This window comes from Rattus norvegicus, chromosome X (assembly GCF_036323735.1).
Source record: "Rattus norvegicus strain BN/NHsdMcwi chromosome X, GRCr8, whole genome shotgun sequence".
NCBI classification, from domain to species: domain Eukaryota; kingdom Metazoa; phylum Chordata; class Mammalia; order Rodentia; family Muridae; genus Rattus; species Rattus norvegicus.
The window spans coordinates 118068134-118085941 of record NC_086039.1 but is presented as its reverse complement, the minus strand read 5'-3'; the positions used below and the strand labels follow the sequence as shown (position 1 = coordinate 118085941).

General features: G+C 38.4%; 1 long non-coding RNA gene across 5 annotated transcripts in view; it reads left to right on the top strand.

Annotated features, from left to right (window-relative positions):
• Positions 1-17808, top strand: part of LOC134484126 (uncharacterized) — a 124258-nt gene that overhangs the window by 95501 nt on the left and 10949 nt on the right. The window contains exon 5 of one of the 5 annotated variants that reach the window (XR_010061505.1): positions 4485-4604. The exons of the other annotated variants lie outside the window; for them this stretch is intronic. This is a non-coding gene — a long non-coding RNA (uncharacterized LOC134484126). The remainder of the gene's footprint in view (positions 1-4484; positions 4605-17808) is intronic. 5 annotated transcript variants of the gene reach the window in all.

Below are 17808 nucleotides of genomic sequence, written 5' to 3'. Positions count from 1 at the left end.
TTCATGTCTAAAACTGTCATCCTTTATGCATTTGGCTTGAAATGCACTTTTTACTTGGCAAATAATAAACGTTATCTGTGTTGGATATAGTGATCATGGTTAACACTCACTCATCTTTAGAACTTTAAGGGGTTCCAGGGAGAGATTTGGTGTTATTGTAATGTTTCTACCTTGGTATGTCACTATTTTGTCTTGTTGTCCTAAAGCTCTTAATATTCTTTCCTTGATAGTATTTTTGAAATCTTGGTTATGATGCCAAATGAAAAATTTTTTCTCTAGTCATATATATTGGAATTCCAAATGTTTCTTGACATTGCATTTAGTTATCTAGGCCTGGCAAGATCCTGGGACCCTTTCAATACTGGTAAGGTGATTGAATACAAACTGCTTGTCTTACATCTTTGCTTTCAAATATTTCTTTTCATCACCCCCCCCCCCAATTAGATTGTACAAATACCCCTTCCATTTTATAGACATATCTGCTATCACCCTTTCTTGGAGAAAGTGTTAGCATTCTTTGAAAGAAGAGGAAGGTCTAAGGCCACACTCAGAGAAACAAGAGATCAGGTAATACAGGGAGAAATACTCATCTAGGAAACAATAAATGTTCCAAGGTAACTTGTGCAGTGGAGGAATGTATGGGAAATACCACTCTTTTGTTATTATTATTAATTATTGTATTTGTTTACATTTCAAATGGTATCTCCCTTCCTGGTTTCTCCTCAATGAACCCCACTACCACATCCCCCTCCTCTTCGTCTCTGAAAGAGTGCTCCTCAAACACACCTGCTCACTCTTGCCTCACCCCTCAAGCACCACCCTTCTCTAGGCAGCAAGCCTCCACAGGACCAAGTGCTTCTCCTTCAACTGATATAAAGTGAGGCAGTCCTCTGCTACATATGCAGGGGACTGGATCATGTGAACTCTATGGTTGGTGGTTTAGTCCACAGGAGCTCTGAGTGGTCTGGTTAATTGATATCATTGTGCTTCCTTTGGGATTACAATCCCCTTCAGCCTCCTTCAGCCCTTCCCCTAAGTCTTCCGCTGGGCTCTCTAGGCTCAGTCCAATGGTTGACTGTGAGTATCTGCATCTGTCTCAGTCAGGTGCTGGCAGAGCCTCTAAGAGGACAGCCATACCGGATTCCTGCTGCAAGCATATGTCAGCATCAGCAATAGTGTAGGGTTTGGTGTTTGTGGATCTCTGGACGGCCTTTTCCTCAGCCTCTGCTCCATTTTTGACCCTGCATTTTCATTAGACAGGGATAACTCAGAATTAATATTTGAGATGGGTGAGTGGTCCCATCCTTGCACTGAGGGCCATGTCTATCTACTGCAGGTGGTCCCTTTAGGTTCAATTTCACTGTTGTTGGGTACTTTGGCTAATGTCATCCCGGTTGGGTCCAGAAAACCTGTCGCTTCCCTGATAGCTGGGACATTCTAGTGGTTACCCTCATCTCCCACTGCTACTTATTTCTATTCATTCTCCTGGTCTTCTGTGCTTCTCTCCTGTCTCTTTATACATCATATCCTGCCCTTCTTTTTTCCATTCCACTCCCCTCTCCCACATAGCCTCCTCCTCCATCTGCCTCTCATGGTTATTTTCTTCCCCCTTCTAAGTGGGATTGAAGCAGTCATAATTTGTCCTTCCTTCTCATTGAACTTCAGAGGGTCTGTGAGTTTAATGTGGGTATTCTGAGCTTCTGTGATAATATCCCTTATCAGTAAGTGCATACCATGTGTAGGTTTTTTGTGTTAGGATTACCTCACTTAGGATGATATTTTCTAGTTCCATCCATTTTCCTATGAATTTCATGAAGTCATTGTTTTTTGATAGCTGAGTAATATTCCATTGTGTAGGTGTACCACATTTTCTGTATCCATTCCTCTGTTGAAGGGCATCTGGGTTCTTTCCAGTTTCTGGCTATTATAAATAAGGCTGCTATGAACACAGTGGAGCATGTATCCTTGTTATATGTTGGCACATCTTTTGGGTATTTGCCCAGGAGAGGTATAACTGGGTCCTCAGGTAGTACTATGTCCAATATTTGGAGGAACCTTTAAATTGATTTTCAGAGTGCTTGTACCAGTTTGCAATCCCACCAGCAATGGAGGAGTATTCCTCTTTCTCCACATCCTCACCAACATCTGCTGTCACCTGAGGTTTTGATCTTAGCTATTCTGATTGGTGTAAGGTGGAATCTCAGGTTTTTTTTTTGTTGTTGTTGTTGTTTTGTTTTTTTTTTGATCTGCATTTCCCTGATGACTAAGGAAGTTGAACAATTCTTTAGGTGCTTCTCAGCCATTCAAGACTCCTCAGCTGACATTTTTTTGTTTACCTCTATACACCATTTTTAATTTGGTTTTCTAGAAGCTAACTACTTGAGTTCTTTGTATATTTTTTTATAATTGTCCTCTACCAGATATAAGGTTAGTAAAGATCTTTTCCTAATCTGTAGGTTTCTGTTTTGTCTTTTGTCTTACAGAAGCTTTTCAGTTTCATGAGGCCCCATTTGTCAATTCTTGATCTTAGAGCCTGAGCCATTATAATTCTGGTTAAGAGATTTCCCCTTTGCCAATGAGTTCAAACCTCTTTCCCACTTTCTTTTCTATTAGAGTCAGTGGATCTGGTTTTATGTTGAGGTCCTTGATCCACTTGGATTTGAGCTTTGTGTAAGGTGACAGATATGGATCTATTTCCATTTTTCTACATTGATACAGCCAGTTAGATGAGCAAAATTTATTGAAGATGCTTTCTTTTTTCCATTATATATTTTTGACTTTGTCAAAGATCAAGTGTGTGTAAGTGTGTGGTTTTATTTCTGGGTCTTCAGTTCTATTCCATTAATGTTCCTGCCTATCCCTATACCAATACCATGTGGTTTTTATCCCTATTGCTCTGTAGTACAGCTTGAGATCAGGAATGGTGATTCCCCCAGATGTTCTTTCATTGGACAGGATTGTTTTAGCCATCCTGGGCTTTTTGTTTTTCCATATGAAATTGTGACTTGTTCTTTCCATGTCTCTGAAAAGTTGTGTTGGAATTTTGATTGATGGAATTGTATGGAACCTCTGTAGATTGCTTTTGTTAGGATGACAGTTTTAGTATGTTTATCCTCCCGATCTTTGGACATGGGAGATCTCTCCATTTTCTGAGGTCTTCTTCAACTTCTTTCTTGAGATACTTGATGTTCTTCTCATACATTTCATTCACTTGTTTAGTTAGAGTTACACCAAGATATTTAATATTATTTGTGACTATTGTGAATGGTGATGTTTCACTGTTTTGTTCCTCAGCCCATTGATCATTTGTATAAAGGAAGACTACTCATTTAATTGAGTCAATTTTATATCCAGCCACTTTGCTGAAGTTGTTTATCAGATGTAGAATTTTTGGGGTTGCTAATTTATACTATCATATCATCTGTGAATAGTGATACCTTGACTCCTTCCTTTCTGATTTGTATCGCTTTGACCTCTTTGTTGTCTGATTTCTCTAACTACAACCTTGCGTACTATATTAAATAAGCAGGGAGAAAGTGGAGAGCCTTGTCTTCTTTTTGATTCATTGTGATTGCTTCAAGTTTCTCTCCATTTAATTTGATGATGGATGTTGGTTTGCTATATATTGCTTTTACCATGTTTCGACATGGGAATTCTTGATCTTTCTAAGACTTTGAACATGAAGGGTTGTAGTTTTGTAGAAGTTTTTTTTTCAGCATTTAATGAAATTATCATGTGATTTTTTTCTTTGAGTTTGTTTATATAATGGATTGCATCAATGATTTTCCATATATTGTACATCCCTACATCCCTGGGATGAAGCCTACTTGATCCTTGTGAATTATAATTTTGATATATTCTTGAATTCACTTTGGAGAATTTTATTGAATATTTTTGCATTAATATTTATAAGTGGAAATATTTATAATTAATCTTTCCTTGATTGTATTTTTGAAATCTTGAGCGTGCTATACAATAGAAATTTTCTTCTTTAGTTGTATATATTTGGAATTCTAGATGTCTCTTAACATTGTATTCAGTTGTCTGAGCCAGGCTAGGATTCCTGGGACCCAACTAATAACAGTCTAGCATAGTCATATCCTCCATCACTCTGAGGAAGGATTGATATCACTGTGACTGTTCTTCCTAATAGGTTAGATGGTGGTGCCTAATCCTTTATCCTCCTCAAATTTAGGATCACCTGCACAATTGGGGGCCCAGTGAATGGGATATTTCCCCTTTTTCCTAATTACCTTGGGAAGGCTGGGGTGAAGAGTTGGGGTTCATATTTTTTATTATAGAATGAATACTGTAAATTCAGCTATATCATTCTTGGGCATATATCCAAAGTATGCTTTATCCTACCACAAGGACACTTGCTCAAATATGTTAACTGCTGCTGTCTTCATAATAATCAGTAACTTGAAACAACCTAGATGTCCCTAAACTGAAGGAAGGATAAAGAAAATGTGGTATATTTACAGAATGGATTATTACTTTACTGTTTCAAAAAATTGGCATCATGAAATTTGAAAGCAAATGGATGGAAATAGAAATAAAAATCATCCCATATGAAGTATCCAGGTTTCAGGAAGATAAATAGGGTATGTATTGATTTACATGTTGATTTTCACTGTGCTGCATTTTTTTTTGTCAATTCGCCAGAAGCTAAAGTTATCTGAAAGCAGGGAACCTCAATTAAGAAAATGCCCCCAAAAGATTGAGGTGTGCAGCCAGTACTGCAGGGCATTTTCTTAATTAGTGATTGATGTGAAAAGTCCTGTCTGTTGTTGTTCCTGCTATCAATGTGCTTGTGGCTCTGAGTTCTTTATGAGAAAACAGACTGAGCAATTCATGAGTAACCACCCATTAAGCAGCACCCATCTATGGACTCTGCATCAGTTTCTGCCTCCAGGTTCCTGACCCATTTCAGTTCCTGTTCTGTCTATCTTCAATGATAAACAGCAATGAAGAATTATAAGCTAAATAAGTCCTATCCTCACCATCTTGCTTTATAGTCACATGCTTTGTCACAGCAATAGAAACTCTAAGACATTTGACATTACATAAATGATGGCCAATCTACAATCTGTAGATCCTCAGAACTTAGGTATATGGACTGGGGTGGATACATGGAAGGAAGCCCATGGTATGGAGAAATAGAATAGATTTGTGGTGGACGGGGAGGGGGCAAGAACAAGAAGATCAGGTGGTGCGGAGGAGGGAGATACGATTGAGAGATGGAACACTGGGAGAGATAGTTGGCATAGAGGGGCATTTGATGGATGATATGAAAACCTAGTGTAGTGACCATTTCCTAAAATATATGAAGGTGATCTTAAAGAATTCTCCTAATAACTAGGGAGAACAGGTGACAACAGGACATCTTTTTTACCAAACAATGCTTCTTCCACAGATACTGAGTGCCATTTTATTGAATTAGTGGCCAAAGGAATGCCATAGAAATCCCCAAACAACCCAGTCCATTGCTAAGGCAATGGATTTCTCTGGAGAAACAGATTCTGATACTCCATTGATGAGGAAAATACCATCAAAAATCATTGAACATGTAGAAGTTAAGCTGGTGCCTACACAGAGCCTTCACACTTACAGTCTAATTGTCAGATGCAGGAAGATACTTTGGAAGCTATCAAAAGAGAAACCCTAACTAAGCAACAGAATCTTTGGCATGAATCTGTTCTGCCTGGAAGATATGCTAAGTTAATGGTGGCAGAGAACTTGTACGAGTGACCAACCAGAAACTGATTTCACCTAAGTCCTATTCCTTGAGATAGAACCCATACCCAAGACTGTTTCAGTGGCCAAGAACCTGAAACTAGATACAATCAAATAATACTGGTTTAAAATAGACTATAGTGATAAAATGACTCCTAAGGATAGTCTCTTATGCTGACAGAGCAGTATCTTATTCAGCCATCATCCCTTACCTCAGAGCTCAGGGAACCCTGCAGAACAGCAGGCAGAAAGAGTATAAGAGGCAGACAGGGACAGAGGATCAGGAGAATAAGACTCTCTGAATCTACAGAACAAGGCTCATATAAACTCAGAGAGACTGAAGCATCTAGAACAGGACTTACTCAAGTCTGCAGGAAGTCCTCTGTATATATTCTATAGCTTCTGGCTTTAGATTGTTTTAATTTTATTTTCTTATTAATCAATCCATTTGTTTACATTCATTCCACATCTCAAATGATATCCCACTTCCAGATTACTTCTCCACCAATCCTCCACCCCATGATATCCTACTTCCAGGTTACCCCTCCACAAAGCCCCCCATCTGATTTCTGCCATTCAGCTCCCCTTAACCTGTATGAGGATGCTCCCACACCCACCCACACTCTCCTCCCGACTGCTCCCGAATCCTTCTACACTGGAACATCAAGCCACCCTAGGACCAAGGGCCTCCCCTCCTATTGCTGTCAGGCAAAGCCATCCTCTGCTACATATGTATCTGGAGCCATGTGTTCCTCCAGGTACACTCCTTGGTTGGTATTCTAGACTCTGGGAGAACTGGATGGGGTCAGGCCAGCCTATATTGTTCTTCCAATGAGGTTGCAATCCCCCTCAGCTCCTTCAGTCCTTCTGTGAGCTTCCCTACTAGGTTCCCTGAGTTCAGTCTGATGGTTGGCTTCAAGCATCCACATCTGCATTGGTCAGGCAAAGTCTACCTGGCTTTAGAATTTTATGAAATCCTTAAGTGTGTGAATGAATGGGTTTCTGACTCTGTGCTGGCTCTCGGGGCTTTTTGCGTTCTGTTGGCCTTCCTGGTCCAGCATCAATGTGATGATTCTTGTATTTTTTGTACTTTATTTTGTCATATTTAGTTTTTGCCTGTTAGAAGCCTGTTCTGTCCTAATGACAAACAGAAAAGGAGTGGATATGGAGAAGAGGAGAGGTGGGAAAAGAACTGCCAGGAGTAAACGTTAAGGGGAATGGAAATAGAGTACATTATATGAGATTAATTTACTTTCAATTTTACAAGAAATAAAATTAACTTAAATGTGGCAGAGGGTCCTGGGGTCCTTTTACCTCTGAACTACTAGATATTGATGAATTCTTGGTGAGGTGAGCCAGATGAAGTTTGAAGTGAACACATTCAATGGGTAACAGGGGCAATAGTGAAGATATCATCTACACTTGGGAAGAAGAGTTTACATAATCCCTTAGGTCAGCTTTACAACACAGCATTGGGACTGGTCAGATAGGCAAGTGCTAACTCAGCTATGCTACCTAATCTCTGTTTGATCCTCAAGATATGCATTGTAGAAGTAAAGACAAGACATTATGACATGTACTTCTGACCTCCATATGTTATATGGAGTGTATTTGTTATATACATTGCATAACTTAAGTAATTTTAGATAGATGTTGGGTGCTATGCAAGAGTAACAACAAAACCATTAGGCCTTACAGAATGCTGCTCACCAGTTAGCACAAGAATGGTGGGTATGCCTGAGAGAGGCAGAGCCCTGAAGACTATGTCTCCTGAGGACTCTATGTGGTTGTGGAGTTTTGTTCTGCTTGGTACCCCAAAAATTCCCCCAGAAAACTCCTGAACCTGATAAACAACTTCAGAAAAGTGTCTTGATATAACATTAACTCAAACAAATCAGTAGCCTTTGCCTCCTGAAAGGATAAACAGGCTGAGAAAGAAATTGGGGAAACAACACCCTTCACAATAGTCACAAATTATATAAAACACCTCGGTGTGACTAACCAAGCAAGTGAATGATCTTTATGACAAGAACTTCAAGTCTCTGAAGAAAGAATTTGAAGATATCAGAGGATGGAAAGATCTCTCTTGCTCCTGGATTGACAGGAATAATAATGCAAAAATGGCCATTTTGCCAAAAGCAATCTACAGATTCAATGCAATCCCCATCAAAATTCCAACTCAATTCTTTATAGAGTTAGAAAGAGCAATTTGCAAATTCATTTGGAATAACAAAAACCCAGGATATCGAAAACTATCCTCAACAATAAAAGAACTTTTACTGGAATCACTATCACTGACCTCAAGCTATATTAAAGAGCAGTAGTGATAAAAACTGTACGGTATTGATTCAGAGACAGGCAGGTAGGTCAATGGAATAAAATTGAAGACCCAGAAATGAACCCACACACCTATGGTCACTTGATCTTTGACAAAGGAACTAAAACTATCCAGTGTATAAGGGCAGCAATTTCAACAAATGGTGCTGATTTAACTAGAGGTCAGCATGTAGAAGAATGCAAATCAATCCATTCTTATCACCATGTACAAAGGTCAAGTCCAAGTAGATCAAGGAACTCCAAATAAAACTAGATACACTCAAACTAATAGAAGAGAAAAATAGGGAAGAGCCTTGAACACGTGGGTACTGGGGAAAATATGCTGAACAAAACAACAATGTCTTATTCTCTAAGATCAAGATCAACAGATTGGGAAAAGATCTTTACCAATCCTTCATCTGATAGAGGGCTAATATCCAAAATATACAAGGAACTCAAGAAGTTAGATACCAGAGAGCCAAATCACCCTATTAAAAATTGGGGTACAAACCATTCTAAGCTGATTATCGAACGGCCAAAAAGCACCTAAAGCAATGTTCAACATCCTTAATCATCAGGGAAATGTAAATAAAAACAACCCTGAGATTCCACCTCCCACCAGTCAGAATGGCTAAGATAAAAAACTCAGGTGACAGCCCATGATGGCTAGGATGTGGAGAAAAAGGAACACTCCTCCATTGTTGGTGGGCTTGCAAACTGGTACAACCACTCTAGAAATCAGTCTGGAAGTTCCTCAGAAAATTGGGCATAGTACTATCTCTGGATCCAGCTATACTACTCTTGGGCATACACCCAAATTACACTCCAATGTATAACCAGGACACATGGTCCACTATGTTCATAGCAGCCTTATTTATAATATGCAGATGCTGGAAAGAACTCAGATGCCCTTCAGCAGAAGAATGGATACAGAAAATGTAATACATCTACACAATGAGTACTACTCAACTATCAAAAACAATGACTTCATGAAATTCATAGGCAAATGGGTGGAACTAGAAAATATCATCCTGAGTGTGGTAACCCAATCATAATAAAAACACACATGATGTGCACTCAGTGATAAGTGGATATTAACCCAAATCTTATTACTCAAGATACAATCCATTGACGACATGAAGCTCAAGATGAAGGATGAATAATGTGTGGATGCTTCCATCCTTTTTAGAAGGGGAAACAAAAAATATTCATAGGAGGAGATATGGAGACATGGAGACAAAGATTGGAGCAGAAACTGAAGGAATGGCCTTTCAGAGCCTACCCCACCTGAGGATTGGGCCCATATACATTTAGCCATCAATCCCAGACAATATTACTGAAGCCAAGAAGTGCATGCTGCCAGGATCCTGATATAGCTGTCTCCTGAGAGGCTCTTCCAGAGCATGATATAGAGAGGTGAATTCTAGCAGCCAACCATTGAACTGAGAACAGAATACCCACTGGAGGAGTTAGAGATAGGACTAAAGGAGCTGAAGGGGCATGCAACCCCATAAGAACAACACCACCAACCAACCAGAGCTTCCAGGGACTAAACCACCATCCTAAGAGTACACATGGAAAGACCTATGCTCCAACTGCATATGTAGAATAGGATGGCCATATTGGGCATCAATGGAAGGAGACGCCTTTGGTCCTGCCAAGGCTGGATACTCTATTGTAGTGGAATGTCAGGGATGGGAGACAGGAAGGGATGTGTGGTTGGGTGAGGAAAAGAGGATAGCATTTGAAATGTAAATAAAAATATCCAATAAAAAAGAAAGTAACAGAAGGAAAAATTAATACCAAATGGCAAGTGGAAAAGAAGCAAGCATTTCGGTTGATATTGCTAGAATTAACTTAAATTTAGGCATATTGGTTTGGAATTGTGGATATTGTCGTTTGACAGCAATATTGTTTATCTTGTAGAAAAACTCAACTGATGTTTGAATGTCCTGACAAGTCTTCTTTATTGAGTTATGATTATTTGTTCTCTCTCTCTCTCTCTCTCTCTCTCTATCTCTCTCTCTCTCTCTCTCTGCCCCCACCCATGCTCATGTGTGTGTGTGTGTGTGTGTGTGTGTGTGTGTGTGTGTGTGTGTGTGTGTGTTTAAGGTATATGTGTATGCAAGTAGAATCTAGAGATAAATATTGGTGTTTTCCTCTGTGGCTTTCCATTGTATTTCAGTATAGCTAGATAGCCTGGCCATAAAACCCTAGGGTTCTCCCATGTCTGCTTCCCTAGCACTTGGATAACAAGCACACACAACACTAGGCTCAATTGTTTGTTTACATATTCTTTTTTTATATTAAGACTGTTTTACTCTATAGCTTTTGGATGTCTTGGAACTCACTGTGCAGACCAACCAGGCTTGCCTCAAACTCACAAGAGATCCACCTTCATCTGCGGGAAAGGCATGAGACATGGCTAGGTTTTTGGTTGTTCCTTTTTCTTTCTTTCTTTTTTTTTTTTTAAGATTCTGGGAACCTGAGCACAGATCCTCCTTCTTGAATGGTAAACACTTCAACAATGGACCTATGTCCCCAACCTTTACCAGATTTTTACTGGGTGACAAGGAAATTAATATTTTTAATATATTATTTTAAACAATGTGTTTTCTTTTCAAAAGGTATGTTTTTCAAAATTGGAAACAAGAGACTAAATGACTTTTTATATTGACCAGTTATCTTTCTCTGCTGACTTGCTTCTGTCTATTGGCTTCTGCAATTGGTTGATAGTGGCATTGTTCTGTTTTATGGTAATGAAATCTATCAGTTATTCAATAACAAGTAGAAACTCATTGTTGGAGGAGATAAACAAGTTAGTCATCAGAGAAATAAAAATCTAAACAACCCTGAGATTTCACCTCATACCAGTAACAATAGCTAAGATCAAAAACTCAGGTGACAGCAGATGCTGGCGAGGATGTGGAGAAAGAGGAACACTCCTCCATTGTTTGTGGGGTTGCAGACTGGTAAAACCATTCTGGAAATCAGTCTGGAGGTTCCTCAGAAAATTGGACATTGAACTGCCTGAGGATCCAGCTATACCTCTCTTGGGCATATACCCAAAAGATGCCTCAACATATAACCAGGACACATGCTCCACAACGTTATTTATAATAGTCAAAAGCTGGAATGAACCCAGATGCCCTTCAACAGAGGAATGGATACAGAAAATGTGGTACATTTACACAATGGAATATTACTCAGCTATCAAAAACAATGACTACTTGGAATTCTTAGGCAAATGGATGGAACTAAGAAAATAGCATCCTGATTGAGGTAACCCAGTAATAAAAGAACACACATGGTATGCACTCACTGATATGTGGATATTAGCCCAAAAGCTTGGAATACCTAAGAAAAAATTTACAGTTCGTATGAAATTCAAGAAGAAGGAAGACTAAAATGTGGATGCTTCATTCCTTCTTAACAGGGAGAGCAAAATACTTAGGGAAGGAAACACAGGGTCAAAGAATAGAGCAGGGACTGAAGGAAAGGCCATTCAGAGACTGCCCCACCTTGGGATACATCCCATACACAGATTCCAAACCCAGTTATTATTGCTGATGCCTAGAAGTACTTGCTGACAGGAGCCTAATATGGATGTCTCCTGAGAGGAGCCTTCCAAATACAGATGAGGATGCTTGCACCTAACCATTGGACTGAACAAGGGGATCCCAATGGAGGAGTTAGAGAAAAGACTGAAGGAGCTAAAGGGGTTTGCAAACCCATAGGAAGAACAAAAGTATCAACCAACCGGTCCCCACCAGAGCACCCAGGTACTAAACCACCAAGCAATGAGTACAAATGGAGGGACCCGTGACTCCAGCCACATGTGTAGCAGAGGATGGCATTGTCCAGCATCAATGGGAGACAAAGCCCTTTGTCCTGTGAAGGCTTGTTTCCCCAGTGTAGGGAAATGCCAGGGTGTTGGGGTGGGAGTGGCTGCATGCGAGTGGGAATATCATCATACAAGCAGGGAGAAGAAGAATGGGTAATGGCAGAGGGGGAGAAGGGGATAACATTTAAAATGTAAATCCATAAAATATCCAAGAAAAAAATTTAAAAAAAGAAGTTGATTCACTTATTGCTAAAATAATGTTCTCCCTGTGAGAGCCAGCATTCACTACTTAAATTAATAAAGCATTTTAAGAATGATACCCATCTATTTTCATACAATTGGTTTTCTAACTGAACAACTTGCACAGACATTTAATGAAGATTTCAGAGTATTTCTGAATTTCCATTCTAGGATCTCTAGTTACATCAAATGCTTGGATTCCATGTGTCCATCATTTTATATTTATCCCTCTTTTTAACGTTCCTTTCAAAGTGTGAAATACTCTGCCTCTAGTTTAGAAAGGATTAACATCTATACTATACACTATAATAAGCACTGAACTTAAAAATTTGTCAACCTGAATTCCCAGATAGTCATCACTGTGTTACCCGTTTAAACCCCTCAGAAATTTGTTCCATAGTTGCATTGCTCCATTGATAGGGGCATTGTTGCTATTATTAATTTTGTTTCAGATTTGCTTTACTTAAAGGTTTAAGAGTGTCTGATAACTTGATTAAATAATAATCTTTCAAAAATATTCAGTTTTGAGTCTAAGATCAGATAACTTTGAATTGAAGTTTTGATGAGGTTGTGAAGATGTCCAATCGCTTAAGAATACTTTAAAACCAAATTTCTCAGTTTAAATCTCTCCAAAGTAAGCTAACTGAATGGTCTGTTTGATAATCTACCACAGCTCTCTAATTCACCATGGTTTGTTTGGACAAAGGCAAATTCATCCCTATGCTCTGTAAGTATAGTCACTAAAATGTAGTTCACTAAATGTATAAGTAGTTCACACATAGTGAACTAGTAAGATAGCATTATTAATTTGACTTTGATTTAAATAGGCCAGGCTTCATATTTATATTTAGTATTATTTAAGAAAATTGTTGTTTTGTTTAATAATTCCAATTTCATAGATGCATATAGCATTTTCCGAACATGTACATCCTCAACTATCCCTTTTAGCTACTCTTGGAACCATGCCAACGTGTCACTTTCCAAACATAATGCTCTTTAATAACCCACTGAATCCAAGTAGTGAGCCCTATGGACATAGGTGTGGGGACAACCACTGAAGCACAGGCAACCTACCAGGGGTCACATCCCCAAAGAAAACTTGTTCTTCCTCTGAAGCAGCCCTTTACTGTCAATAGTTTATTGATCAGCTCTGTCCCCCATCCCCACACACCCACATCCTCCATGATGGAATGTTCACTGGCTTTATTTTGGTCTAGATTTTGTGCAGACAACCACAGTTTCTTTGAGTTTCTGAGAGCAATAGCCACATCATGTGAAGAAAACAATATTTTACAGTAGTTCCCCTTGGCCTCTGGCTTTTACAGACTTTCTGCAATCTGAGCATTATATTTTTGTCCTATTTTGAAGAATTAAATACTAAATTAATATGGTTTTGTTATACAACCTCAGCAAAGTTTTTTTTTAAATGTATTTGCTTTTTTGACATAAAGAGCAAAAGCAAAAATCACAGGATATATCATGAGATTAACTTATGTAGATTTAGATTTTTTTCCAGCTTCATGGTACATGCTTTTCCTATAAACAATTTCTCTATAATGCCAGTTTTTATTAAATATGCATTACAACACCAGGTACGGTCTAACACTCCTGAGGTTCCAATTGATTTTACTGAAATGCTTGATATAGTCGAAATATTTTTATCTTTCTCCTAGGTTAATGAGATTTTTCTTTTAGTGCATGAATAAACATATTTAATTGATCATTATATTTGATAGAACTAGATTCAGGAGCACTTGATGATTATAAAATGTACAAAAAAAGTACAAAAACATAGTTACAGTGGTTGCTAAAAGTGTAATTATAGATGAAGGCAGAGGACAATTGGCATTATGGACTATGCATTTTCCATGGGAAAATACATTCTGAGTAACAGCAATGACAAAATATCACCATGGAGAATCTTTATCATACTGCCTGACAATAAAGTACAGAAACTTCAGTTTCCCTCCCCAGGTGGCTACATTTATGCTCCTGTTGGTGTGACTGACCTTGTCCTTTACTGATGCAAATCCAAACTTTAAGGAAGTGTTAATGAATTTTATCACGGCTGTGAAAATGTTCCTGTGGGGGAACTGAACAGTACCACTTGATAAGTAAGGTTTGGAAAGCGAAAAAAATTACTGAAATATAGAGGCAAGCCACAAATCCAATGTTTATAGAAAAGGTCAGAAATTATCTTTGCAGGACATGAGAAAGTATTTATTTCTGAGTCATAAGGGACATAAAAATTATGTATTTCAAAGGCATTCGTCACAGATAAGTGGAGTAAATGATCTTATTTATTCTGTTAAACTCAGAATATCTACCTTTTATTGATGTAGGTTCCAAGAAATTTATTGTGTATAGTAGATGAAGAAATATATTTGACCATTGTTTACCTACGTAAACAGCAGATAGTTTATCTTACGGCCTAATATTAACTTTCCCTATGCTGACATTTATGATAAGTATTTGAGGAGACATCTGAGGCTCAGAGTTATTATTTATACCTCAAGCAAGATATTTGAAGACGGTCTTCTTAAAAATTAAATTTATTGTATGCATTTGGGATTTGCAATGAGACATAATGGGGTACAAATAGTAAAAATGTTTCTAGACTAAAGCAAACTAATATATACACTGTTTCACATTGTCTAATTATATTTTGTGTCTGGCAAGATTTGCTAAGTTCTAATTATTCTCTAATATATTTCAATAGTTTTGTCAACTAAAGTCTTCGTGTTTTCATGCTATTTTGTATCCTTTGGACTTTCCTATCTTATTAATAATATAGAACTGGTTTTATTACCCCATTTTTCACTCACAATGCATTTTAACATAGTCACCCTCCAGTTACCTTATTGTGCCTATATCTTACCCTAAGCACTTGCTGACTCCCTTACTTCTCTAATTTCTCTTTTTATTTTCTCTTCAAAATATATTTTTAACATTTGTTTACTTTATATGTGTATTGGTGTTTTGCTATGAGTATGTGTACCAGATGAGTACAGAGCCTGTAACAATTCAGTAGAGAATTTTGTTTTCTGTGGAACTGGAGTTCTTACAGTTGGTTCTAAGCCATTCTGTGAGTGCTCTTAATCACTGAACTAGAGTGCTCTCCCTCCATTTTCATGTCTCTCCCTCTTCCCCAACCCCATGACTTAATAGAGTTGCATAGAAAAGCATGGGTAACTTACCAAGACTTAATCATTGAAGAAAATCTGTCTTGATCCCTAGCAACCTTTACCCCTAAATCCTGATCAAGGGGCAGGGCCTCACGATCCCCTCCCACTTACACTCAATAATTGCCTACACATCTTCAGGAAGGAGAATGGTACCTCATGAGCCCCTTTCCCCACTAGCCAATGTGGACATGCCTAATCTTGTACAGGTGTTCTTTAGGGAATCAGCTCTGCCATGCTGTAATGATAGCATTCCACAGCACTACACACTTCATCTGCTTCTTACATCCATTTTTTTTCCTTCCTCTGCAATGGTCTTGAGTCTTGAAAGAATTGATAATGATGCTCCCTTTAGGACTGTGCATTCAATAGTCATTCTCAGCAATTTGACCAGATATAAACTTCTGTCATAATGCACACGCATTTCAAATAGAAGCTTCTCTAACCAAAGCAGAGACAGCATTGATGTATACTTTTAGAAGTTAGTTTGACAGAAACATTACTTTAACTTTATGATAGCAGTAGTATCTTGCCCATAAGGACCTTTACCAGCAATCTTAGTGTGCTTTCTTTTGCTGTGATAACATGTCATGATCAAAGACAATGTAAGGAGAAAAAGGTTTTGTAGGATGTCATACAGGTGAGGGTGGGTACAGGATAGAATGAGGTCTGTCATTGGACAAGAAGGAAGGATGGGTGGGAGAAAAGTTTGAGGGAATTGGAGACTGGAATAGAGAGACTGCAGGAGAAGCCGCTGAGAGAGAACATGGAGGCAGATGTTAAGATTCCTCTCTGCACATTTACAGGTTGTTATGAATATTCTTAAGGGATGGATGTGTACAGGGCTTTGTATGTCTATCTTATCAATTGGATCAGAGGTTATTGTGTTGTGTGTTCTTTCTTGTGAAGAATTGAGTCTAGGAATTGTGGCGGCAGAGAAACTGGGTTGCCACAGAGTTGGGATGTGTGCTTTTGGCAAGATATCTACCAGATATCTTGGGGGCACTGTGGTGCCAGATCTAGAGGGGGTAAAATGCAGCCCCCTTTTAATAATGTTACAATAACAAGGTATATTTGGTTCACATGTCTCAATCACTGTCCATTATGAAAAAAAGTCAGGGCAGAAACTCGGGTCAGGAATCTGGAGGCAGGAACTAAAGCAGAAGCCATTGAGAAGTTTTGTTGACAGGCTTGCTCTTTGGTTTTCTGTGCATGCTTTCTTATACTATCTAGTACTACTTGCACAGGGATAATGCCATCCACATTGGGCTGTGCTACTTACTTCACTGATTAATCAGAAAATGCCCCATAGTCTTGCCACGAGCCAATCTGATGGAGTCATTGTCTCAGTTGAGGTTCCCTCATCCCAGAGTACCCTAGCTAAGTGTGATGCTCACAAAACAAATACAAATAAATCCCCCCCGAAACTCAAATATAAAACCAAACATACAAACAAACAAAAACAAAAAACAAAACAAGAAAGCAAAACAAAACAAAACAAAAAACCCCAACCAGCTATCAAACCAGCCATAAATTTTTAACTTAGGTTTATAGTACCAAATGTGAATTCCCCTCCCGTGTAACTGTCCTCAAATTGTGTAAATTATTGGTTACATCAAATAGTGAGTTGGTATTAGTTTTAATATGTTGTGTGTCAGTCAGGATCCAGCAGTGAGTGGAAATGGTGATGTGCAGTCTTCTCTTAGTTGAATACATAGACATCTTCTGGCCCTTTGAGGGCTGGCCATCAGATCCACATTGATTTCTTTATTGTTGTTAAAGCGTGTGGGTCAGGGCCTCCAGCTGTAGAATTTTACCATTTACTTCTCAAGGACAACTAACAGCAGTGAAAATATTTTTTTTATAGTTTGTGGGTTGGCTCAATAGCTGTCCTTTTAATAATGTATAAGGAGTTAGCCAACCCTGTTATTTTTTCCTTTCTTTAATGTATAGTTTCTCAAAGCTACTAAATTCATTCCAGCTACTTTAGCACAAAGTTGTTAGAAATTTTATTTTTTTATTTAGGTTACAAAGTAGTACATTTCCTTTACTTTACATAGCTTACTTTTAGTTGACTGTCCCTAAAACATCGTCTTCTTCTCCTGTTCTGCTTCATACCCATTTAAACATTTTGACCTCATTATACCTCCTTCTCCTTTACTAAAGCATTTAATTCTCTGACCCCTCCCTTGAAGCTTATTTCCCCTTCTCTCCTTGGTGTATTTCTAGTTCCCTAGTTGTATATACACTCACAGTGATATAAATACATATATTGAAAACTCAGACTCTAGGACCTGCATATGAGAGAGAATATATGGGATCTAGCTTTCTGCTTATGGTTTACCGCCCTTATACAATATTTTAAGTTCCAACCATTTCCCTAAAAAAATCATGAGTTTCATCTTTCTGTATGCATGATTAAATTCTATTGTGTATATGTAGCACTGTTTTTATTCAGTCATTAGTTCATTTCTTTTCCTACCAATTGTA